Source organism: Nelumbo nucifera, chromosome 2 (assembly GCF_055504915.1).
Source record: "Nelumbo nucifera cultivar China Antique chromosome 2, China Antique-T2T, whole genome shotgun sequence".
NCBI classification, from domain to species: Eukaryota; Viridiplantae; Streptophyta; class Magnoliopsida; order Proteales; family Nelumbonaceae; genus Nelumbo; species Nelumbo nucifera.
Window position 1 is genome coordinate 87,253,608 of NC_142650.1, and position 26,591 is coordinate 87,280,198.

General features: G+C 41.7%; 2 pseudogenes; both read right to left on the reverse strand.

The window, feature by feature from the left end:
* Positions 1 to 3,055: 3,055 nt before the first annotated feature.
* LOC104606090 (aspartic proteinase A2 pseudogene) lies at positions 3,056 to 3,588 on the reverse strand (annotated as a pseudogene).
* Positions 3,589 to 10,802: 7,214 nt separating this feature from the next.
* LOC104606089 (uncharacterized) lies at positions 10,803 to 14,445 on the reverse strand (annotated as a pseudogene).
* Positions 14,446 to 26,591: the final 12,146 nt, after the last annotated feature.

Consider the following 26,591-nt stretch of genomic DNA (forward strand, 5'->3'; position numbering starts at 1 on the left):
TACACCTGACCCTTAGACTCGATTATGATACTGCACTAGGTGTCGGATTGGGCTGTCTTTGATATGCTAATCAGTGAGATCCTTAGAGGGGGTCAAAACCTGGGTATGTTGGGACAATCCGAGAATTCATCTGAGTGGGTGATCATAGTGATAGGATCAACCCCTTTGTCGGACAAAGTGAATGATCGGGGATGCACTCTCTCTGATAGAAACCTAAACTGCTAGCAGTTGATTTTAGTCGTTGAAATTTGCTTTTGCAAAATATATTTATATGAAGATATACATACATATATATATATATATATATATATATATATATATATATATATATATATTATGGTTTCAAAATGTTTGCAAAAGGTTTTAATTCCCGGGATCCATCTGAATAGAGAGTGCAACACTGTTCCTTGCAGCTGGGGGAGAGGTCCTCTCTTGTCGGGCAGTGTTTAATCATTATGGGCTGAGAGGTTAAGTGTAAGACGATTGAGGGTAATACCTGATGGGCTAATCTTGCATCTGCCCACAGTCCTTGGGTTTTTATAAGGTGGTTTGACCCAAGGACCATTTAGTGTAAATGTTGGGCCCATTAAGAGCCCATGGTGATGAACTCAGAGGTTCACTGTCTCCTACAGTTAATTCAGCCAGGCCTTGTAACAGAGGTTGGGTTGAACCCATGTGGCTGATGTGTAGATCAATGTTTGGGTCCCATGCCATACAAGGATAGCCAACTGGGTAGTAGATTAAGAGGTTAAGTGAGCACATAGACTTAATGGGCCTAAAGCCCAATTCGAACTGGCTTAATAAGATTAATTAAATGATGGGCGGTTCTGGGATTTGGATTAGCTGATAGGATAAGGGATTATCCCTATGCACTCAAAGAGTCCAGATCCAAATAAAGATTTGGACCAGGAAACTCCTAATTTGATTGGGAAGGCTGATCTCTATCTGCAAATAAGATAAGGATTATCCTTATCTCTTAAAGAGGAGTCCAGATCAAAATATAAGATTTAGATTAGGAAACTCCTAATAGGATTAGGCGAACCTCTCTTTAAGGCTATAAATAGGAGAGCAGGGTGGACCTCCAATAACAGACTCACAGTCTGCTGAAATAGAGAGAAGACAACACACAGTTTGACTTCTCCTGTCTTCTGGTCTTTTCTTCTTGTTCTTTCCGCCCCTACCCAGTTCGATCTCCACCAGTGGGAGTGATCAAGAACGATTCTTGATATTTCCTTTTGCTAGAAGAGGCAATATGAAGTCGTGCTCACCAGCCCTCCATCATATTCTTGTTGAAGAATTCGGTTCTTGCTGAAGAATCGTCCTGCTGATTCTGCTTCACCTCACACCGTGTCATCTTCGGTGGAAGTAGTCTTTGGTCTTCTCCTTAGGCGTGAATACCTTCATTGGGGGTTTACTATTACTCCGTATCAGGTATATCCCTCTACTTCCTTTTGGTTTCAGATCTGGTCCGGTTTGGTTTCAAGATTGATCCTTGAAAATGCAGTTTTCTAAAATAGGGAATGCGATTCCTACATGGGAGAGATAAATTTTTGAAATTTCGCCCAACCTTCCTGCATGGTTCGGCCATCCATATGATGGATCTCTCATCCCTTCATATTATGCGTTCCGTTTTGGTCGGATGTGAACATTGGAACATTTCGGAGTGCCCTGTCTTGATTTGCCGGCTAACGCTCCCCTCCTTCGGTCTACTTGCCACTCTGGGGGCACCTTCGTGAATTTGGCCACGTTAGGTGCCCATGGGGTAGGGTTATGGATGGGCTGCAGGACCAACACGACGTGGTAGGGTATTGTCCCATAATGGCAGGGGTCAAACAGCAGCCCGATTGGAGTTACGGTTCGGCTCGATGGAGTGAAATGAAGCTTTTTGATAAAGCTCCAATTCTCTTTGTCGGCCAATGTCGTCGATAATTATGCATTCCAGGTAGGCCAGATGTGAATATTGGGATATTCCATAGTGCCTTGTTCCGGTTTGGCAGCTAATGTACCCCTCCTTCGGTCCATCGGCCACTCAGCGGGCAACATGGTGAATTTGGCTACATAAGGCACCCAAGGGGTAGGGTTATGGATGGGCTGCGGGACCGATACAACGTGGTAGGGTATTGTCCCATAATGGCAGGGATTGAACGGTGGCCTGATCAGAGCCATGGTTTTGCTTGCCGGAGCGAAACAAAGTTTTTGGACAAAGCTCCATTTCGCTCCGTTGGCCATGGCCGTCGATAATTATGCATCTCGGGAAGGATGGATGTGAACATTGGGGAGTGCCCTATCCCGGTTTGGCGACCAACAGACCCCTCCTTCGGTCCATTAGCTACTCAGGGGGAAACATGGTGAATTTGGCTACGCGAGGCACCCAAGGGGTAGGGTTATGGATGGACCATGGGACCGGAACGACGTGGTAGGGTATTGTCCCATAATGGCAAGGGTTGAACGGTGGCTTGATCGGATTTACGGTTCGACTCAACGGAGTGAAACAAAGCTTTTGGATAAAGCTCCATTTTGCTCCATCGGCCAAGGCTGTCGGCAATTATGCATTCTGTTCAGGCCCGATGTAAATATTGGAAAATTCCAGAGTGTCCCATCCCGATTTTTCGGCCAACTCACCCCTCCTTCGGTCTATTTGCCACTTAGGGGGCAACTTGGTGAATTTGGCCACGTGAGATGCCCATGGGGTAGGGTTATGGATGTGCCGCGTGACCGGCATGTAGGGTATTGTCCCATATTGGCAGGGGTTGAATGGTGGCCTGGTCGGAGTTACGGTTTGACTCGATGCAGTGAAACAGAACTGTAGGATAAAAAACCGTTTCGCTCCGTCGGCCAAGGCCGTCGATAATTATGCATCCCCGGAAGGCTGAATGTCAACATTAAGATATTTCGGATTGCCCTGTCCCAATTTGGCGGCCAACGCATCCCTACTTTGGTCCATCGGCCACTCACGGGGCAACTTAATAAATTTGGCCATTTAAGGCATATATAGATGGGTCGTGGAACCGGAATGACGTGGTAGTTATTATCTCATCATAGTGCGAACGATGGACTAAGGAAACGTAAGCAAACCATTTTTCTTGTAGGTGCTAGACAGGCTAGACTTGTATTTGGAATCGAAATAGTAACCAACCTGTGTTAATATAGAAACAACACAATGTTTATGTTTACACAATCAAATATAGTAAAACTTCCAAAGGAGAAAATCCATCAAACATCCTGTTACTTGCGACCCACCGAGAAGTAGCACTTTGAAGATGGTACCCACAAATTAGAACTACCAATGTCAAATATCACTGTGAACTTCTTAGGGGGAGTTCCAATAACAATCTCTCCAAAATACTGGGCATCCTTGTAGTTCTTAAGTGATATTATGTCAGTAGCTCCAGAGTCCCCATGATTCCCACCAAGATGATATTTCCTTGTAGAAGCTCTTAGAGGCTTCTCTCCCTCAGGCTTAAGTAGAGCAGCAAGCCGGTTATTCTGGTCGAGTTTCTTCTTCTTCAGCCCAATTCTAAACAACCCATCAGTGGGCGAAGAAAGGACCAGAGGAAACAAAAGGAACGAAAGGAAAAGAGAAGCCATAGTAGCTTTGTATTTGATTCCCATATTGACCTGCCAAAAAATTGTTGTTTTTGTTTAGAGCTCACAAAATGCAAGAAAACATACCCGCACCATTGTAGCAACAGAACAAAAACTGAATTTATCTATAAAAATTTCTAAACGAATTATGAAACCCTAAGAAGATCGACCGGTGCATAATCATAACTGGAGAAGCATAAACAAATTCAAGGAGAAGAACATTAGACACCCAACATAGCATAAAATGGTTTCCATGGACACCAATATTGCAGAGAGAATAAAAAACAATAAAAAGAAATCAACATGCAATGCAATGAAAATGACTAAGGACCAGGAAAACGCTGGAAGCCTAGCTAACTACAGACCACGGCCATATCAAATAACTGCAAAATTTTGACGGAAAGACAGACCAAAAGTGAAGAAACCCAGGAAATCTACAAGGAAATCCGTTGGTAGGTTTTACTCTGTGACCATAGATGTCACATTACAAAACCCTATGGATTCAATCAAATTAATACGATCAAAAGAATCCAAATTAATACTAAACAAAAATTGAGAAACAGAACAAAATTCAAATGGAATCGAACGCGACATTTCGATCAACTTTGCAGAGCAGACGACGAGGCTATTGGGAAACCAGATCTCCACGTAACCTTCCTATCGAAATGCAACCTTCGGTGGGAACCTTCTTGCATGTTGTATTCCTAGATATATTTGGAAAATCAACTCCTACTGAAACTAAGTCTCCTACTTGTATATATAGGATGTACCTTTCAGAATAAAGACAGAAAAAGAAGAAATTCTACAAAGTTTTCTTGGTATCAGAGCGAGGGTGCTTCGAGAAGTAAAAGAGGAAGGTCTGTCGTCGTTCCTCTGTTGGCAAATGAAAACAGAGCAGTGGCACTGCACCCGTAACTGTGCGCTGCACTCTTCCTGGGTGAAGCAACCCCGCATCGGACGAAATCCTTGTGAAACGGTTCGGTCTCTGAAGCTAAGAAGTTCTGCGATCACAGGAGGTACAAGCAGCGCAAGAGTGCCATTTTCAGGCACCGTCGTCGTCGTCTTTTTGTCGAAAAACAGAAACAGAGCAATGGTGCACCCGTAACTGTGCGCTGCACTCTTCCTGGGCGAAGCAACCCCCCATCGGACAAAGTCCTTGTGAAGCGGTTCGGTCTCTGAAGCGAAGAAGTTCTACGATCACAGGAGATACAAGCTGCATGAGAGTGCCATTTTCAGGCACCGTCGTCGCCATCTCTCTGTCGACAAACAAAAACAGAGCAGTGGCGCACCCGTAACTGTGCGCTGCACTCTTCCTGGGCGAAGCAACCCCCATTGGACGCAGTGTTGGTTATCAAGGCATGCAGAAGAATCCTTGTGCCAAAAACCATTGAAGCCGAGCCCGACCGTGGCAATCCCAGAACTTGACGAGAGTATCATCGCCACACCTGAGAACATATATAGTTTATCCAGTCCGGGGTACCGAACGAGTCAAATCGAGTGAGAGTGGCCGTGCAGCTATTGCAGGAGAATCTGTTCCTTGAGATTGAAGACTTGGACGAGTCCAGACTCGCCCACCGCGGCCAGGAACTTTCTGTCAACAGATTTTCCACCATGACCGGTGGAGAAGAAGACAGTAGGAAAGGTGCAGGGAGGGACATGGTCATCTTCTCGCCATACTACTTGCACCCATCTGACAACCCTGGAATGATCATCTCACTTGTCCAATTGAAAGGTGAGAACTATGAGGAATGGACGAGATCTATGAGGAACGCCCTCAGAGCAAAGAGAAAGCTCAGGTTCATTGACGGAAAGTTGGATAAACCAATAGATGATTCGACCGATATCGAAGATTGGTGGATGGTGAATTCAATGCTGGTTGCATGGATTTTCAACACAATCGAACCAACCTTGCGAACCACTATATCATATACGAAGAGTGTGAAAGACTTGTGGGAGGATCTGCGACAGAGATTTTCTATCGGGAATGGACCGCGAGTTCATCAATTGAAGGCTGATTTGGCTGCTTGTAAACAACAAGGACAAGCAGCGATGGCTTACTACGGGAAGCTGAAGGTCATGTGGGACGAGCTGGCAGAATATGATCCAGTACTTGCGTGTCGCTGTAGCGGTTGCAACTGCAAAAATGCGACCATACTTGAAAAGAAGCGAGAAGAAGAAAGGGTACATCAATTCTTGATGGGTCTTGATGACGCAACTTATGGCATCGTACGTTCGAATATTTTGAGCATAGAGCCGTTGCTGAATTTGAACTGTGTCTATGCAATGGTCCTTCAAGAGGAGAGGCATCAAAGTATAGCCAAGAGCAAAGAAGAACGAAGTGATGCTGGGGGTTTTGCAGTACATGCTGGTGCAAAAGCAGCTGCTGCACATACAAAGGATAAAAGCATGAGCTGTACACACTGTGGAAAATCCGGACATGAAGCAAAGGACTGTTTCCAGGTGATTGGATACCCAGAATGGTGGGGAGATAGACCACGCTCAACCGGGAAAGGAGGAGGCCGCGGGCAAAGTGGTTCGGGCGGACGAGGACGAGGAAACAAGGCAAGAGCAAATGCTGCCCAAGCAGTGGGAAGTGAGACTGGAGGACAGAAAGTTGGAACCACAAATGATCATGACCACAGCGGGTTTCCGGGGCTAAGCGGAGATCAATGGACAACCCTTCTCAATATTCTGAATTCACATAAATCTGGTGAAAAACTTTCCGGTAAGAAAAGTTCTACTGATTGGATAATTGATTCCGGGGCGTCACACCATATGACTGGAGAAATTAATTTGTTGATTGAAGTCCGGAATATTACGCTGTGTCCGGTAGAACTTCCTAATGGGAAGCAAACTACCGCAGTGAAGGAAGGGACTTTGCATTTGGGTGGAAATATTTGTTTGCATCATGTGCTTTTCGTACCAAGAATGAACTGCACTCTTATTTCTGTAGCTAAATTATTGCAAGAGATAAATTGTACTGTCACTTTTATTGACAAGCTGTGTGTGATACATGACAAAACCTCGAGGACTCTGATTGGAGCGGGTGAGCAGTGTGATGGGGTCTATCAGTTCAGAGGAGCAGCACCGGTTCGAGCAAATCGGACAAGTGGAATAAGTGAATGGAAGTTGTGGCATCGTAGATTAGGGCATCCGTCTAAACAGATATTATCTCCTCTTCCTAAAGTAGATAAATTGAACAGTAAACCTGAAAGTGATAAGCCATGTGATGTTTGTTACAGAGCAAAACAAACTAGGGAAGTTTTTCATGAAAGTAAACATAAAGCTAATGATTGTTTTTCTCTAATTCATTGTGATACATGGAGTGCTTATAAAGTACCTGCTTCTTGTGGTGTCGTTTACTTTCTAACCATTGTTGATGATTATTCTCGTGCTGTGTGGGTTTACCTGTTACTTGAAAAAAGTGAAGTAGCACATATTGTTGAGAATTTCTATGCCATGGCAGAACGCCAATTTGGTAAGCAAGTCAGAACTATTCGAAGTGATAATGGAACAAAGTTTAAAAGCCTGAAGTCGTACTTTGAGACTCATGGCATTCTGCATCAAACTTCTTGTGTTGGAACGCCCCAACAAAATGGTCGAGTGGAGAGAAGGCATAGGCATATTTTGAATGTTGCGAGAGCATTGAGGTTTCAAGCAGGTTTGCCTATTCGTTTTTGGGGAGAGTGTGTCTTGACCGCCAGATACTTGATAAATAGGACACATTCTTTCGTACTTGACGGGAAGACTCTGTATGAGGTGCTGTTTGGGACGACACCTCGATACGAGCAAATGAGAGTATTTGGTTGTCTCTGCTATGCCCATTGGAGCCCTCGAGATAAGGATAAGTTTGGAGCGAGGAGTTGGAAATGTGTTTTTGTAGGCTATCCCTACAGGAAGAAAGGTTGGCATGTATATGATGTTGAGAGCGGTGAATATTTCGTCTCCCGCGATGTAGTATTCCATGAAAATATATTTCCATATGTCGGTGATTTAGATGTACCTCTTGAAGACAACCCTGGCCCGGCAATTGCGGCTATAATTGATGATGATGTTAATTACAGCCACAGAGGAAATAAAGACAGGGGGAGTGATGAAGAGGATATCTGTGCAAATGATAGGGAGAGCTTTCAAAATACTAATAGAAGAGAGGAGGAGCAAGGCAATGGAGGGGATGTGCAGGAAGTGGAAGCTAATGGCGGTGAGGACAGAATTAGTATGGATCCAGCACCACAAACAACACCAGAAGAGCAACTTGGCAGGGGACATCGACATCGCACGCCGTCTGTTTTATTAAAGCCCTATGTAACCTACACTGCTCGATGTCTGAAAGACCCCATTCGCACTCAAGCCAACTCTGAATCAAAGTCCTCAAGTACGACTCCCTATCCCATAGCAAATTATGTGACATGTACTAGCTTCTCTGCTAAACATCAAGCTTTCTTAGCTGCAGTCACTGTAGGAGCCGAGCCTACCAGTTTTTCTGAGGCAGTAAAAAGTGAGAAATGGAGAGAAGCTATGAGGAAGAAAATCTAGGCTCTGGAGAGAATGGTACATGGACATTGGAATCTCTACCTCCCGGGAAAAAGACCATAGGGAGTAAATGGGTCTATAAGATCAAATATAATTCAGATGGAACGATTGAACGGTATAAGGCACGCCTAGTTATCCTCAGGAATAGACAGGTTGAAGGATTAGATTACAATGAGACTTTTGCTCCTGTGGCCAAACTGACAACAGTCCGAACCTTCTTAGCCGTGGAAGCTGCTAGGAATTGGGAGTTGCATCAGATGAATGTACATAATGCTTTCTTACATGGGGATTTGAATGAGGAAGTATACATGCAGTTGCTGCCAGGATTTATATCTAAGGATCGAACAAAAGTGTGCAAACTGAAGAAATCTCTCCATGGACTGCGTCAAGCCCCCAAATGTTGGTTCTCAAAGTTAACAACGGCCTTGATACAGCTTAGGTTTGTTCAAACATATCCTGACTACTCTTTGTTCACCTATTGCAAACACAATGTTCGTTTGCACGTGCTGATATATGTTGATGACCTGATTATTGGGGGAAATGATACTACTGCCATTGTGAAATTCAAAAAGTATTTCCATCGATGCTTCCATATGAAAGACCTGGGCCCACTCAAATATTTCCTAGGGATTGAAGTAGCTCGTGGCCCTGAGGGAATATTTTTGTTGCAACGGAAGTATGCCCTAGACATCATCTCCGAATGTGGACTCTTGGAAGCCAAACCAACATCCGTACCCATTGAACAAAATCATCATCTTGCGCTGGCGAAGGGCGCTCTTATGGAGAATCCAAATCGGTATCGACGGTTAGTGGGATGGTTGATCTACTTGACCATTACATGACCTGAGCTGTGTTATTGTATTCATATCCTAGCTCAGTTCATGCAAAGTCCACGACAAGAACATTGGGATGCAACTCTGCGCGTAGTGCGTTATATGAAAGGATATCTAGGACAAGGTCTATTGTACCATTCTGATAGCGATCTACATCTATATGCCTATTGCGACTCTGATTGGGCCAGCTTCCCATTGACGTGATGATCGTTGACTGGCTATTTTGTTCTGCTGGGGCAGTCACTGGTTTCTTAGAAAACAAAAAAACAACATACCATGTTGCGCTCCTCTGCAGAAGCCGAATATCGTTTAATGGCTATGACAAGTTGTGAGCTGAAGTGGATGAAGAAACTTCTTTTGTCCTTTGGGGTGCCGCATGATGAACCCGCGTGATTGTATTGTGACAATCAGACAGATTTGCACATAGTTGCAAATCCAGTGTTCCACGAGCGGACAAAGCATATTGAGCTCGACTGTCATTTTGTTCGCGATGAGCTATAGCATGGAAGTATTGTTACTTGCCATGTTCGAACCACAGAGCAGTTGGCTGATATCCTGACGAATGCTCTGGGAAAAGAGAAATTCGCATATTTCCTTGGCAAATAGGGCATCCGGAATCTACATGTGCCAATTTGAGGGGGAGTATTGGGAAACCAGATCTCCACGTAACCTTCCTATCGAAACGCAACCTTCGGTGGGAACCTTCTTGCATGTTGTATTCCTAGATGTATTTGGAAAATCAACTCCTAGTGAAACTAAGTCTCCTACTTTGTATATATAGGATGTACCTTTCAAAATAAAGACAGAAGAAGAAGAATTTCTACAAAGTTTTGAGGGGACAATGAAGAGAGACTCGAAGAAACAAAGAAAGGGAAGAAATATAAAAGAACGAAAAAGGGAGAGCAATAGAAAAACTATAAACTACCTCTCAGAAAGCTTTCCCTCCAGCTCAACAACGAGCCGTCGAACTTCGAAGCTACGTCCAAGAGAGATTTAAGTGCCTCAGAATCTAAGTTGTTTGATTCTATAGATCCAGTTGCTTCAACGTTAATGATGGGAAAAACTCCGACAACAGTCGGAGGCGAGGTTATTGACGCACTATCGGCACCTTGCTAAAATCCGGAGGAGAGAATAACGACCGATGAGGAGTTAGACAGAAGAAGAAGGCACGGTAACACAGAGATTAGGGGAGAGGAAGAAAAAGGCGAGAAGACATTTGATGAGGTGTAACAGAGGTTAGGCGTGAAGAAGAAAAATGTGAGGCTCGGTGGGGGAGTGTCGAGGAAGAGGAAGACGAATAGTCATCGTCCATTTCGTTTTCGTTTTCTGAAGATGAATACGCGAGTTAATGGAGCAAACAGAGGTTAGGAAGTCAAGGAATATATTTGAAATTTTAACAAACGCAGAGATGACGTGTGAGTGTAAGTGGAGCAACCCGTAAATGGAGCGCTCTATCAATTTTCAGACCTTACAAGGCCATCGGCATTTCGTTTTATGAAGTGGAGCAATGAGAAACAAACCCTAGATATAAACAGGTACGGCATAATAATAAAGAAAACGAAAAAAAATGAAGGATAAAGTAATTATGTGATCTAAAATACCATTTGTAGAGAAATAGAATTGCGAACTCCTACCCTTTGTATGGGAAGAGTGCAAGATATATAATCAATGCAAGTACGAAATTACAAATACAGAATTTTTCTGTCAGCAGTGGACGTATTTGTCTACATCCCTTGTCTTCTAATATTTATGATTAATTATTAATAATTCTAAAAAATAACAAATATTAAACATGGATCCATTTAATAAATAACTCATGCTGAATGAAAGAAGAAAACTGAATCTGGTCACTCGTGATTATTGATGGAATAGAGGCATGCATTACATTAACTTACAAACAGAGAGAGAGATCACATTAACATACAAACACAGAGAGAGAGAGAGAGAGAGAGAGAGGAGGAGGAGGAGGATACCATCTATAGCAGCCAATATCAATACAATACACAATCATAACTCGCCATTCAATAGTTGTCCCAATGTAATTTTATAGAACAGATATGGAGAAGGTGCTTTGCAGGATAATAGCTCTTGAGACACCTGTTGCATGGTAGGCCGTGATTGTGGTGTTTGATGCAGGCATTTGGGTGCTAGTTTAACTATAACTACTACTTCATCTGCAACTTGAGGCGTGAGCGGAGGCAGGCGATTGTCCAAGACATCCTTCACCAATATATTCTGCCCAACTGAGGATGGAGATGACGACGACGACGAGAACAAAGAAAATGTTAAATCACCCGGATGCCTTCCCATCAACACTTCTAGTGTTAGCACTCCAAAACTATATACATCACATTTTTCTGTAACCTTCGTTGTATAAGCGAGCTCTGCATAGAGAGAAAGCTGTTCATTAAGTGAAGAGCACTATCACCCAATGTATAGCCCCTGGGCCACAAATATGTATCTGTACCCTTTTTCTTTTTTTTTTTTTTTGAAATCATTTGAACTAATGATTTTGGCCCATTTTTGGTCACAAAGGCAACTCTTATACTAAACTTTCAAAATACTTTTTGGCCCATTTTTTTCAACAGCCCAAATTAATCTCAAAAGCAAAAGCTCATAAGCAAAAGCAAAGGCAACCCTTAAAAGATGCCTTTCTCCTTCACTTGGGATGTAACCCCAGTTTATTGAAACACAGGATATATCAGACCTCCATAAATGAAAAATATTATGTGCAAGTAGTAAAAGAAGATGCATGCTTGTTAAAAAGAATTGGCTTGAGAAAATTACCTGGAGCAATATAACCATGCGTTCCAGCAAGAGATGTACAATTGGCTGAATTGAGCTTTAGAAGTTTAGCAATGCCAAAATCAGAGACACGAGCTTCATATTCTAAATCTAGCAAAATATTCTTGCTAGAAATGTCTTGATGAACTATTGGAGGTAAGCAGTCATGATGCATGTATGATAAAGCATTGGCTACAGCTCTAATCACATTTATTCTCTTGCTCCAATCCAACTCCTTTGCATGCTCCATACTACCAAGTACCTTTGCCAAGCTTCCTCTCTCCAAATATTCATAAATAAAAAATGAGCAATTCGCATGTGAACAGAAACCATAAAGCTTGACAATATTCCTATGTCGTATTTCAGTTAATGCACGAATCTCATTTCTAAAAGATTTTGGGACAATCATGTCGCCATATCCATTTGAGGCATGCTCCAATTTCTTTATAGCTACAATTTGGCCTGTAGATAACATTGCTCTATAAACATTTCCAGATCCTCCCATCCCAATGCAATATCTGGCACTGAAATCCTCTGTGGCCTCTATGATCTCATGATAGAGTATTTTTCCATCATAATTCCATATCTGAAACAGATCCGTCTTATTCATTGCTTGTACTACTTCATCTCTCAAAACTTGTTCTTCACCAACAATCTCTGTGTCTCTGGTTTTTCTATGATTAATATGGTAAGCAATTCCAATAATGTGTATATAAGAAACGTTGCACCCAAAAGAGAAAGTAGTGTTGAGATCAAAATCACCATTTTATTTCCATTCCTCGTCGGAGAAGAAACGCAAGAAGTTAAGCCTTCTTTGTTTCCACACAAATCCTTGTTGTTCTTGAGAGCTTCCATTGAAGCACTTTGAAAGGCTTTGTTATTGGGAAGAGGACCCTCTAGCTCATTGAATGATATATCAATGTATCTCAAGCTAACCATTTCATCAAATGAGGAAGGAATCAAACCAGACAACTTATTGTGAGAGAGATTTAGTTTTTCCAAAGATGTCAGGTGGCCAAGTTGTGAAGGTATTTCTCCTGTGATATTGTTTTCACTAAGATCCAATAAAATTTGGAGATGAACAAGATTACCAATTTGGAAAGGAATATTTTCACTGAAACTATTTCTCTTGAGATTCAGATATATTAGTTCGACGCAGTTCCCTATTTGTTCAGGTACTGGACCACTCAAAAGGTTGTTTGATAGGTCAAGACGTTGTAGCTTGGACAACATTCCAATTTGCACAGGTAACCTACCAGAGAGTTGATTATTTTCCAAACTCAAGTTGTTCAGAGATACCTTCTTTCCTATTTCTTTTGGGATCTCTCCCTCTAGATGGTTTGATGAAAGGTCAAGGATGCCTAAATGAGTTAACCTCCCAAACCCAGATGGTATCCTGCCAGTGATCTTATTTGCAGACATTCGTAGATCTGTTAAACTTGAGCAATCTCCCCAGTTTTGTGAGAGCTCACCATACAATTTGTTATGGCTTACGTCAATGTAGTCCAAATTTGGTTACACGCCAAAAGCCTCTGAAACATTTGAACTGAATTCGTTGTTTTCAAGTCGAACTCTGACCAAGCTTGTGCAATTTCTCAAGCTTTCTGGAATGGGTCCTCTAAAATGATTGGTATGTACTATAAATCTGCGAAGTAATCCACCCTTGCATATATGTGGCGGAAAATGACCAGACAAATTGTTTAAATACAGATGTACTGAAACCAACTTTGTGAGATTGCCTAATTCATGAGGAACGGAACCTGATAGATGGTTATTTGACAGTTTTAGCCTAACAAGATTTTTCAAATTTCCTATTTGTTGAGGAATGGGACCAGATAGCTCATTTCTATTAAGGAATAGTCTTGTCAGGTTGCTTAAGCTACACAGAAATGCTGGAATGGAACCTGATAAGGAATTTTTAGACAGATCCAAGCTGGTGAGCATGGTCATGTTTTCCAAAGCTGAAGGAATGGACCCTGTTAGATGGTTAGTACACAAATTGAGATCTTGAAGATTTGTCAAGTTTCCTATTTCTGGAGGAATAGGACCAGAAAAGTGATTTTGATACAGGTAAAGAACAGTCATGTTACTCAAATTGCCCACTGATGCTGGGATGGAACCATTCAAGTGATTTTGGTGGAGATACAAAATTTGGAGAGTTTCAAGGAAGCTGATTTCTTGTGGGATACCTCCGGAAAACTGGTTCATAGACAAATCAAGGTAGGCGAGCTTGGGAAGTTCACTGATGTGGGAAGGAATAGTACCAAAGAGGCTATTATTGGAGAGATTAAGATGGGAAAGACCCAGGAAGGAAGAGAAGCTGAAGTTGAGTAGTGTACCTTTCAAACCCATGTTTGGAAGGCTTATTTTAGTGATGCTTCCATCCATGTTGCAAGCAATTCCTGTCCAATTGCATGGATTGAATAGAGAAGAAGAAATTGTGACATTGTAGTTACTAGGAACAGATTGTCCCCAAGAAGGGAGAATAGACTTGGCTTGGTTGGAGAGACTGGATTTCCATTCAAGGAGAGCTTTTGCTTGTTCTACCATCATACTAGTAGCAGAAGTGGTAGGAGAGGCATAAGAATGGAAAGAAGAAACATTTATCAATAGAAACACTAAGATAACTGCAAATGATTTCACAAAATGATTATGGGATTCAAGTTTTAGGAAGGACACACAAGGAGGGCTAGCCATGATCTTGCTTGTAAATGAGAAAAACAAAGAAAGTGTTTGTGTTGCATGCGAAAGGGAGGTGAGAGTTTTATAATGGTACATTTGGTTGTCGTGGCTGAGAAACAGGGAATTTTTCCCGAAAATGCTTTCGTACGTCTCACGTTTGTGGATAAAAAAGCACTCGGGTTTTCCTGCTCACTTTTCCTATCCACTCTCTATTCAAGGTGAATTAGAACCATACATCTGAGAGATGTGTGATTAGAGTGGGTAGGAAAAGTGAATAGGAAATCTGCGCTCATAAAAAAGCGTATGACTTGAGTTCTTAAGGGTCACGGGGTTACACTGAAATGATGCCACACTGAGAAATGAGAAAGGAAAGATGCGAGAAAAAATTGTTGAGGTTGTGTCATTGTCTTCAAAACACTGGTCCCTAAACGATTGTCTTCGGTGATGTGTGACCATCTCAATATTTTATTCTTCTTATTTTCATCGATTCCAACCCGCTGGCGAGACTTTACTGCTCGCCGACGAGTAGCAATGGATTCCGACGTATTTCTCTTTTTTTCAGAGATGGGGTTTGGGTTATCCATTTGTGTTTTCAAATGAATCCACTATGTGCTTTTTGTTATATTCTTTCCATCATCTCACATCCGCTATGTGCTTCCTATCATATTTTTTATGGTTTTTTAACTGTCGTTGGCCCAGACAGTCGGCCCCTTCAGATCGGAAATTATTCAAGCAATCGATTCCATTTTACTTCAAATTCAATTTCTGGTCAAAAACCGTTGAATTGGTCAATAACCTGTTGATTTTGGTGATTGAACTGTTGACCTGTTTGACCCGTTTAATGAATTTTGGTCTTTTTTTATTGTAATTTTTCTTTAAATTTGTGAATACTTTTATCGGAATAGGCCATCCATTTTTATCAAACGGTTGAACCGTTAACCCAAAAACTGGTGGCCAGAATGTTCCAGTTCCAATTCGTTTTTTAAAACATTGGTTTCAAGCAAACATATATAAGAAGCCAAAAAGATAAAACAAACTTTTCTTTTTCATCTAGTCCTTTCTCTTTCCGTCGTTTTTCATCCATTCTTTCCCATTCTTATCATAAACAAATTAACTTACTGTTTAACAAAATTAGATCTAACACGTACAGACATTAATAAATATCATGTAAAAATCTTTACTTACCAAATTCACGGGCTGGTTGGTTTATCTGACTTTGGCTTTATCATAAAACTAGTTTTCATCAAGGTTTTAAAAACTGAAGCAAAACCGCACTAGTTATTGGTTTCCAGGTCAAATGGTTGAGGCGGTTTGCATTATTTGGGTAAATATTTTTTCATATAAAAGTTTGAGAATGGAGAAAAGACTGTGGAGAAAGTAAAAAAGAAATTAAGAAAGAAAGGAAGAAAGAAAGGAAAGAAAGGATGGAGAGAACGGAAGGAAAGAAAGGAGGGAAGAAAGGAAGAAGAAGGAAGAGGAGGAGGAGGATTCAGCACTCACCGGTGGCAATAATGGTAATGGCGACGGTGAGGTAGCGGCAACAAATGCAGATCTCATATCTCCGGTCATAAGCAATTAAAATTCATAATGGTAAACAGTAGTTTGGAAGGAAACACAACTGCCATGTCAGGAACTGTTGGTGTGTTTCAACACTTTGACTGTAAGAGGATGTGGCTGACAATTTGTGTTGATGCAGCATGGAGCAATCTATGTCAGATGAAGTTTGGGAGCAAGATTATAAAGAGAGATGCCATAGGTCTGAGTTCTTTCAGCAGTTGGTCCTATCAATCATTTTCTAAAACCCTCTGCAACTTGAGAGGGTTATCAGAAATAGTACCAAATAAATCTAGTGATATCTTCGAAACACCTTGTTTATTGCTCATGTATGCATTTAGGTAGATGCTATGTTTGGAAGAGGGATTTTGGTAATAACCAAAGACCAGCAACATTTCTACTATTGTAGCAAGGCAATGTATATTTATCTGTAGTAGCAGGAGTCATAGTGTTGTGTAGCAAGTACTCAGTAGATATATACTCTCATCAGCACTAGTGCTATTTTAAATCTTTGCTTTCCATTGCTGTTGCATGATCTCTGCAGATATGGCTTCCAGGTCTAAGGCTACATTTGGCATTCTTTGTTTTAAGGACTCCTTTTTGTGGTTAAAAATTAAAAATGCCCCCAACGCCAAAAAGAGGTAAGTCCTTGAAATAAGGAAAGGCAAATGAAGCCTAAGACTTAAAAATTTTTACCATTGCTGAAACCAACTACCTCTTCCGAGAGAGAGAGAGAGAGAGATCGTATTACAATGTATTTTTTTTTTTTTTGCTTCATGGGGCTACACAACAGGGGGTAGCCCATCCCCTTTCCCTTAACCCCCCAACCCCTATTGGCAGTGGGATTTGATCCCAGGTCTCTACTCCAATGAGTCAGAGAACGAATATTGACAAAGAACCTTTAATATCCCAGGTCTTGTTTTACAATGTAGATACTAATAAAGAGAGACAGAATATTGACAAAGAACCTTTAATATTTCATGAGAGAAGACATGACAATCATTACAAAGGGAATTATGATCAAATTCATTTATCGCAACTGATCTCTCAGATCTCTCAGCTTCAATAGCGTCCTCTTCTTTTGCTCCCTCCGCTGCCTTTGCTCCACCACTGGATCAGAAGATGGTACTGATGGTGCAGCAGCAGCAGTATAATCTTGTCTTATTTTCTTTCTCTTGTAAACGAAGCCGTCGTTGTTGCACAACTCCCACTCCTCCTCCTAGGCTCTTCTAGCAGCCATGGCCAAGCGCCTCAAGTCAAAACTCAAATTCTGGAGAGTTTTGAATTTTGGAGGGCTTTCGAATTCCGGGGGTGTCGAGGGTTTGAAACGGTGTTAGGAGGCTCCCACTCCGACGGGTTCAAATCTGTGAATGTTAGAAAACGAATGAGAAAAAAACAAAAAAAAAATATAAGAAATGAGAAAAACTTACAGAGTACTTACCTCCTGTCGGTATGGCTGTCGGCGTCGACCGGTGGAACTCGACCGGGTTAATCTCCGATGAGTGAGTTAGGAAAAGAGGCCGATGCCAAGAATTTCAATTCGAAGTAGAATAGAAAATTATGGGAGAAAAAATGTTTTTGGGCAAGAGAGAAATTAACAGAGATGCATTTCACGACATAAAATGGGTTCCACACATGTCTCGCTTAATATACGTGTGTCATGACACGCGTCGCGTTCCAATTTTGTGGGACGTTTTTGAGGGAGCAAGTATGTGGGGTGTGGGGGGGCAGATGCGATTGCACGAAATCCCGCCTTTATCATGGTGAGGGGGATGAATCCGGTGTCCGGATCTATGCCGAGAAAGTTGCTCCAAAAAAGTGGTTTTCCTTTAACAATAATTTGTGCTTTGGAAAAAAAAAAAAGTGCTCCGTTGTGAGGATTGTAGGCAATCATTAAATAATTTATTTGCTTTACAAATAATTGCACAATGGGGTGGCTTCAAAAATTTTTGCATTTCGAGCGTGCCAAATGCTTCTCATAACAAGAGCGCCATAGAGTAAACATCCACCATAGTTAGAATAACAGATTGATAGAATATTGAGGATGGATGATGAATGCATCGACCTGATTCTATTTATAATGTAAAGAATTGTACAAGAGTAAGAAGCCCATTGAAGATGGATAACAGTTATCCTAAGGATGAATATCATCAATGATTGATAATTGTTATCCTAAGGATAGATATCAACAGTATTCTATAGCCATAAGGAATACACGTGGAGGTGTATTTCCAATACCCGCCCCCAAGCTCCATGTTCGTCAAGCACATGGAGCTTGTGACGTAAGGAGTGAAGTCGATCACTAGTGAGAGGTTTAGTTAGTATGTTGGCAATTCGGACACCCGATGAAATGACCGAACACATAACTGGCGAGCAAGAAATAGATCCCGTAGAAAATGGAAGTCAACCTTGACATGCCGAGTTCGAGCATGAAATACGGGATTAGCAGTAAGAGAAGTGGCGCCAAGATCTTGGAGAAGAGAAGAGATCCAAAGAACCTCGGTGGCAGTGGTTGCACATGGACGAAATTCTGACTCTGTGCTAGAACATGCAACTGTAGCTTGTTTGCAGGAACTCCAAGCAACCATGTTTTCACCTAGATAAATGGCAAACCCCCTTGTAGACCATCGATCATCCGGACAACTGGCCCAATCTGTATCAGAGTATGCATGAAGAGAGAGAGAGAAGAAGAAGAATCTTGAGACAAGTTTAGTCCATGCATGATAATGTGTTTAAGATAATGTAAGATCAGCTTAACTGATGTCCAATGTTCGTCTATTGGAGACTAAAGAAACTGGAATGCTTTGCTTACTACAAAGGAGATGTCCGGACGAGTGATGGCCACATATTGTAAGGCACCTATGATGCTCCTATACTCAGTAGGATCACCGAGATGGTGGCCACTATATTGAGAGAGTTTTGTATTGACTGCCATAGGAGAAGAGATGGGTTTAGCAAAATCCATATGAGCACGCTGAAGTAAGTCAGAGATATATCAACACTGACTAAGAATAATCCCATGAGGGTGCTAAATGAACTCAATGCTAAGGAAGAAATTTGCAGGCCCTAGATCCTTGATAGAGAAATGACAAAAGATTTCCATAATGCAGCTGTTGATGGCATTCTTAGAGTTTCTACTGATCAAGGAAGTATCAGCCATAGAAGCCTGAAAACCCAACTTGATCAGTTGACAAGTGAGACGAGAGTACTAGGCCCAAGGTGCTTATCGAAGACCATATAAAGCTTTGTGTAATTTGCATACATGATTTAGTTTGGAGGATCTTCAAAACCCTTGGGTTATTAAAATCAATTTGATGAATGCACCAGTGTTGAGAGACTGAAAGAGAGAGAATGGTACAAATGGTTACCGGTTTCATAATTGGGCTAAATGTAGCAGTGAAATCAACACTGGGAACTTGAGTAAATCCTTATGCAACTAAACGGGCCTTGTAATGGTCAATGGTGCCATCGGCCCTCCATTTTACTTTATAAATCCATTTGGTGCCCACCACATGCATATGGGAGGAGTATGGAACAAGACTCCAAGTACGGTTATTGACGAGAGCGTTGAACTTTTTTGTCATAGCCTCACGCCAATGAGCAGATTTTACAGCTTTGGAATAGAGGGATAGTTCAACATTCTCATCATGTAATTGAGCCAGCAACGACTGAGGTAAATGATACTTGGTAGTTAGATGAGAGCGAAGAGGCAGAGAGCCGTCCATAAATCGAGTAATCATAGTGTGTTGGTGAGTAGAGGTTGCAGAGTTCTGAAGAGCTATAACAATGGTATTATCAAGGATATCTTGAAGAGGATGTGTTCCACGAGGTCCAACATCGAGGGAGATGGACTGATTTGAAGATGCCGATGTACTGCTAGGGCTGTCAGGAGTCACGAAATTTGAAGTAGATCCAATCAATGGTGGTGACGATGGAACCAAAGATGGAGGTGTGATGGGAGCAGCACTGGATGAGATGGGAGACTATAAATAAATTCCGGTTGGATGAACCGGATCTGAAGTAGAAACCACAGGTATGCTGGGGAATTTATGTTCATCAAAAACAACATGGTGTGAAATATATTCTCGTCTAGTAGAAGGATGCCAACGCATTGATATCCTTCGTGTTTGTCACTGTAGCCGAGGAAGGTGCATTGCTTCGAACGATAGTCAAACTTGTGCTGGTTGTATGGTCGAAGCAACGGGTAGCATGCACACGCAAAAATTTTAAGGAACCGATAGTTCGGAGGAGACCCAAAAAGAACCTCAATGGGAGAATTGTTATAGAGAGTGCTGGTCAGAAGTTGGTTGATTAAATATACTGTTGTAAGGGCGACATCCACCTAGAAGGAAAAGGGGAGCGGCGAGGAGGCCAGTAGAGACAAAGTAGCTTTGATTATGTGGCGATGTTTCCATTCAGAATTTCCGTTTTGTTCGTGTGTGTGAGGGAAAGCGAGCTAGTGAGTGATGCCAATATAGTCCAAATATTAAGTGAGTTACCAACATTCTCCACCCCAATTAGAATGCAAGTCTTTGATTTTAGTATTGAATAAAACTTCAACATAATGCTTAAATGACAAAAATACATCAAAAACATCCGACTTCCTTTGTAAAGGAAACAATCAAGAAAATTTTCTATAAGCATCAATGAAAATTACATAATAACGAAACACTGCATTAGATAAAATTGTGGTTGGCCCCCATATGTTGGAAAAGACCAAATCTAATGGACCGGAAATAACTATAGATAAAGGGGGGTGATAACCTATGACTTTTGCTTACTTGACAAGACTCACAAACTATATTGGAGCTGAAATTAAGTTGACCTTCATATGGTAACCCAAACTGTAACATAACTTGCCTCACAATACGCATAGCCGGATGTCCAAGTCACTTGTGCCAATCACTGATGGAAACTCGTTCACCGACTAAGGCTAAAGGCTTATTCATACTAGTCATGCTTCGTGGAAATTGATAGAGACCGTCTCTAATGGGTCCTCATAGCAATGTTTTCCCCATATAACCCCTCACAAGAAAACAGTCACCATGAAACTCAAAATATAAGTTGTTATCATGAGCAAATTTGTGAACAAATAACAAATTTTTAGACAAATCCGACACATGAAAAATATTGTTTAAAGCAAATTGATGAGTAACAGTGTTAATAACTGATGAACCAATATGATTAATTGCCAAACTTGAACCATTTCCCACTTTAACCTAATTGGTTCCTCCATACTTAGACTGAATCTGCAGATTATCAATATCAGGTGTCATGTGATGCATGGCACTACTATTTGGATACCAGGTTGGGTCGAACGAAAAAGGGGTGGAAGTGGTGTTGTTGTTGTAGGCGACTGGTTCCTTCTCTTCATTATTAAAATTTGGGTCATATCGCCGGCGACATTTCACAGCCCTATGTCCCGGTTTATTGCATAGTTGACAAACAATGGAATTGCCGCACCCCTCATTCCATTATTTGTACGGTTGTCTAAAGAACCACGCCCCTGCCTCTGCCATAGTTGTTCCTGGAAGTAATATATTGAATGTTATTACTCAAATTCTTATTTTTTGAAATTAGCAATATTAGCCGCGAGGGGGGCTGGAATCGACAGGAGTGGCATTTTGTTCTAACCAGCCCTCATGGCCAAGAAGAATGCCTAAGACATCATCAACATCAAGGTCCTTTATATCGGACCTATTAGTAATTGTAGTCAAAACGGATTCATATTCAGCTCCCAATCTGTCAAGTATGTAAAGAATTAAGTGGTGTGTCCGGAAGCGCATCGTTAATCACTCTGGAACACCAGTTTAAACATTTATAATTTTTAACGTTTCTCAAACAACTATTAACGTAGTAAATGGGTGAGAATGGGTCGTATCCACAGGGAAGCAAGTGAAAATTTAATATATACTTAGATCCGGACAAGAGAATGCAATTGGGAATGGTAGAAAATACGAAAATAAAATCTATTATTACTGAAATTAAATATTTCGAATTTAAACAAGACAATAAATAAAAATCAGAATTTAATAAAGTATGGGAATCAACAAAGGAAATAAAAGAAGTAAATAAAAATAATGATCTAGAATCTGGATTCGGTGGCGGTAGCTGCAGATCGGCCAGATAGCTTGCAAAAACCCCTCCTGACAAGAACCGGGCGTCTGTCCTTTTTACTACCCTCAAACCCCTCGAGACACCTTAGCCTTGAACCGAACAAATTCAGATCTGCAAAACAAAGAAGCGAACAAGAATTAAATCTAAAAGATTGCAGAAATAAAATTAACTGAAAAAAAAAAGAAAAAAAAAGGGTGGATATAACTAGAATTAGATAGAAAGAGAGGGGCGATAGCTAGGTTTAACAAAAATATGGGTGCCCTAGGGTTTAGCATGAAGGGTTAGGATGGTTCTAGGGTTATCTTAAGGTTGAGAAGAAAAGGAGAAGGCACTCAATATTATGTAAGGGTGAGATTTAATGGCTAAAGGCTGAATGGTGAAGATTAGAAGTTAGGTGGCTCCTAGGGTTAGAATGCTAAAAAGAGAGTGCTCTAGAATGGATGGTGGAGATTAGAAGGGATGGAAGGTGAGGATTTAGCAGTTAGGGGTGGCTAGGGTTTGTTAAGAGTGAAAAGAATGGGTTAAAAGGTGCCCTAGGGTTTGCTAAGGCGTGGTGAGCATGCTTATATAGTAGGAAGAGCACCAAACTGGGTTTAGTAGCTAGGAGGCGCCCTCCTTTTAGTTTTTCACAAAAACACCCCCTCTCTCAGCTGGATTTTATACCAGCTTTCCAAAATCTGCATTTCAGCCATGAAAACTTCCCAGTTTTCCCTAGAATTTGCACAGAGACCCTTAGAGGCCATAACATTACATTTAACTGAGAAAAGGGCACATCTTGACTATTCTAAGGCCGAAAATACCTTGAATTGATGCCCTTAAGGCATCAAAATGCAGGGTTATCATTAAGTCATTAGTGTTAATGGGTTCGACAACTACAGACAAACTATTAGCTATAGATCTAGCTTTTTGACCATATTTAGAAATAGTCATACCTCCTTTTTTGAGAATCTAGAGTTGTCTCTTGTATCAAAGCAATCTAGAGCAGGAATAGTTGGCAAAGGACTTGGCGAGAGCATTCCAAACATTGCGAGATGAGCAATGTCTGACCACTTATGCGAACACATTCTCCGTGAGTGATGCAATAATCCATGAAAACATCAATTGGTCTTTCTCAAACCAATCTGAGTATGCTGGATTGAGAATCATCCGACCACCTTCGTTCAGATCTGGTATATATTGTGGTGGTGCAGCAATCAATCCGTCTACTTCCCCCATTAATTAGTTCGTGTAGAGAATCAACAGAAGTTGGGCCTTCCAAAGTAAATAATTGTCATTGTTGTGCTTGATAAGGAGATAATGTACTCCATTAGATTGGGTTGAGTTTGAACCTAAGGTGTTATTGGTGGCCAAGACACCCGTTGAGTTATGAGAACCAGAACTGAAGCTGCTGGAAGCCATGAAAGTCGAAAAAGGCTCTGATACCAAGTTAGAATAACAGATTGAACAGAATATTAAGGATCAATGATGAATGCATCGACCTGATTCTAATTTATAATGTAAAGAGTTGTACAGGAGTAAGAAGTCCATTGAAGATGGAGTTTTACAGAGATCAGAGGATTACAACTTATTAGGATAATCATCCTTAGGATAATTGTTATCGTAAGAATAGGTATCGACAATATTCTATAGCCACAAGGAATACACATGGAGGTGTATCTCCAATAACCATCAATGTGACTGTGCTCTACATCCTTACACCACCAGAAATGGATAAAGTGTCGCATATCCAAAAAATTATATACTATAGGTTTAATGAAGGTGAGAGCCAAACCATACTGCTTGTGATGCCGAGCAAAGAAACAAAATGTGTAACAATGATTTCTCTGAATTATTACATAAGGAGCAAAGAGTGTCCAGATTTGTATTATGTTTACCCAATACATCAATTGTAGGAAAATTTTGAGACACACATCAAGATATAAGACTTGCGATAGACTTCATGATAAAGTCCATTGCATAAACTTTTCCAAGTGTACGATGCCCCAGCCTTGGGTTTCACTCTCCATGATAGAGTTCTCTTACCGATTATTAGAGACTTGCGATAGACTTCAAGATAAAGTCCATCGCATAAGACTTGGTAGACTTCATGATAAAGTCCATTGTGATATAACAAAAATTCAAGTAATTAATATGCAGAAAATTTTCTCATGTGCAACCCATATACTGTATGCCTTGAAGGCTGAGACTTGTATGAGTCCAGATCCACTAATAACTCTCAAGGAATCATTCAACCTAAAAGCTTAAACTGTTAGATGAAGTGCTGAATAGGTAGACTCACCCATACCTTGTACTGAAATTTAATTTTAAAGCAAGGGCGATTGAACATTAAACCATTTGGTTAACCAAGCTGTTAGGTGAGGTGCCTAAATAGGTTTTAATTCTCCAACTGATGTAACAAATAAGACTAAACACGTACATCATAAGTTTGTCCTACCTGTCCAAAATACTTGAAAGGTTTAAAAATTAATGTAAATAAATGCATCTTGATCAAGTGATGTGTACAGATCACACAAGCCTATCTAGCGTTGTTTGTTACCAAAAGCTACATTCTCACTTTAAACTTCATTAATTTTAAACTAATGAAATCTATTAGAAACAAGATGAGTGAAATAGGGGGCGTAGACAGACTATTGATCAATCTATAAATATAAATGAATAAATAAATAAAAACAAATCTAGCTATTATGATAACCCAGCAACAGGATCACGGATGGTATGTAACCCGTCTTATACAGTCTCGTTTCTAACAAACCCAGAGCTGTCCGAGAGTTTTGGATAAAACATCTATGCCATTTTGTACTCTTTAAATTATTAAATTGTAATAATTTCCTTAGTGTGAATTTGTCTTACACCACCGGTCCAAAACGGGGGACGATTCTATCAGGTTGGTAGCCGGCATATAACTTAATATTGCCACGATTAAGGGGCCTAATATACAATAGATTCAGAATTATAATGCAGTTAGCTAATATATTTAGGAGTGTTGCTGACTTTGGATGGGCTGAGGGCAATAAGGTAAATTTGCTTCTGGACCAAAGGCTGATTGAGGAGTCTGAGCTCCGTTGTAGTTAAGGAGCCTATAGGTCAGCCATGTCGAGAAAGAGAGAAGACATCAGAGGCCTCGGGTGCTAGCCCGAGGCGAAGTCTCTAATGGTCAAGTTAGTGAAGATGTGATGAGATGTGGACGAGGCCTGAGCTGGGAGAGCTCAGATGAGGTCACGGTGGAAGTAAGTAAGTTCTCAATAGTGGAGAGTCTGGATCCCTCACCTAAGGGGGTCACCCCCTATTTATACTTGAGACCGCTTGGGAGTAGGTGGGCGCGGACGACCAAGATGCGATCTGGCCTTGTGTGTTCGGCCATCCGAGGTTACCGTGGTTGGCCATGCCATTGGGCCCGCATTGCACGCCAACTTCTGCTCCTCGCAGCGTCCCTACTGGGCCTGCATTGTACGCCACCCTCTGCCATGCACGGGTGTGCCATTGGTCTGCCATAAGTGCCTACATCATCTGCCCCCCACTCTTGAGGTCGTGGTGGAGGTCTTAGCTGAGGACCTCGGCTTTGGCCGAAGAGAGGGTGTTATCCTTGTTGGGAGGCGTTGAGTGGCTTTCTTTGGCAAGGACCTCGACCTCAGCTTCGGCTTGTCAAAGAGGTGCTTTGTCTTTGATCATGGCGGCGTCGGCCTCGGGTTTAAGGAGTTTGGTTCCGTGCTGTGTACGGGTACAAGACATACGTGCCCCTCGTTTATGCACTTCCTTGGTGTCGTGGTGAACCCATGCGAGGCATCGGCCTCGTCGTCGTGTGACATACGAGTGACGAGTGGTCATGCCGTGACCGTGCACAGGACGGGTGTTGTTGGTGATAGGCTGAGTACTGTACAGGGGATGGGTCTCGACACCGGGTGTAGACCGTTTGTTGTACGGGTCCCCATGTTAACGATTCGGGACCATGCCCGAGATGGGCTTCGGGTCGTAACAATACACAAGACGAATCGCCACACTGTGTCCGTACGCGAGATGAGTGCCAGGTTGGCCGGGTCGTGCTTTTTCCAGTTCAGGATCGCTGGGTGAACCACTCGACTCAGTGAGTGGACCAATTGAGTCGCTCGGTGTCATTTCGTCTTCTCGAGATGAGTGATGCATGTCAGTTGCTGGATTGGGCCATAGAGGTGGTCGCTCTGTGGCCACTGGCTTGGAGGTGATCCAGGCCATCCATTTTTCTTTAAATAGGGGACTTAGTCAAGACCACCTTCACTATTTTCTTCCAAGAGCTTTAGACTTCAAAGACCTTGGATTTCTTCTTCGCTCTCCCTTAGCTCTTCAAATTTCCTTCATTAGATAAAGAACTTCAACCCGTGGCGATGTCTTACTCAGAGTCTAGCCCTAAGTGCTATGACTTCCCTGACCCCTCGGGAGCGAGCTCCTTCCACACCCGAACATTGGCCAGTAGTAGTGAAGGCCATTCTGGTGAGCCCAAGGTCCCTACTTTGAGTCCCGAGGTTGAAG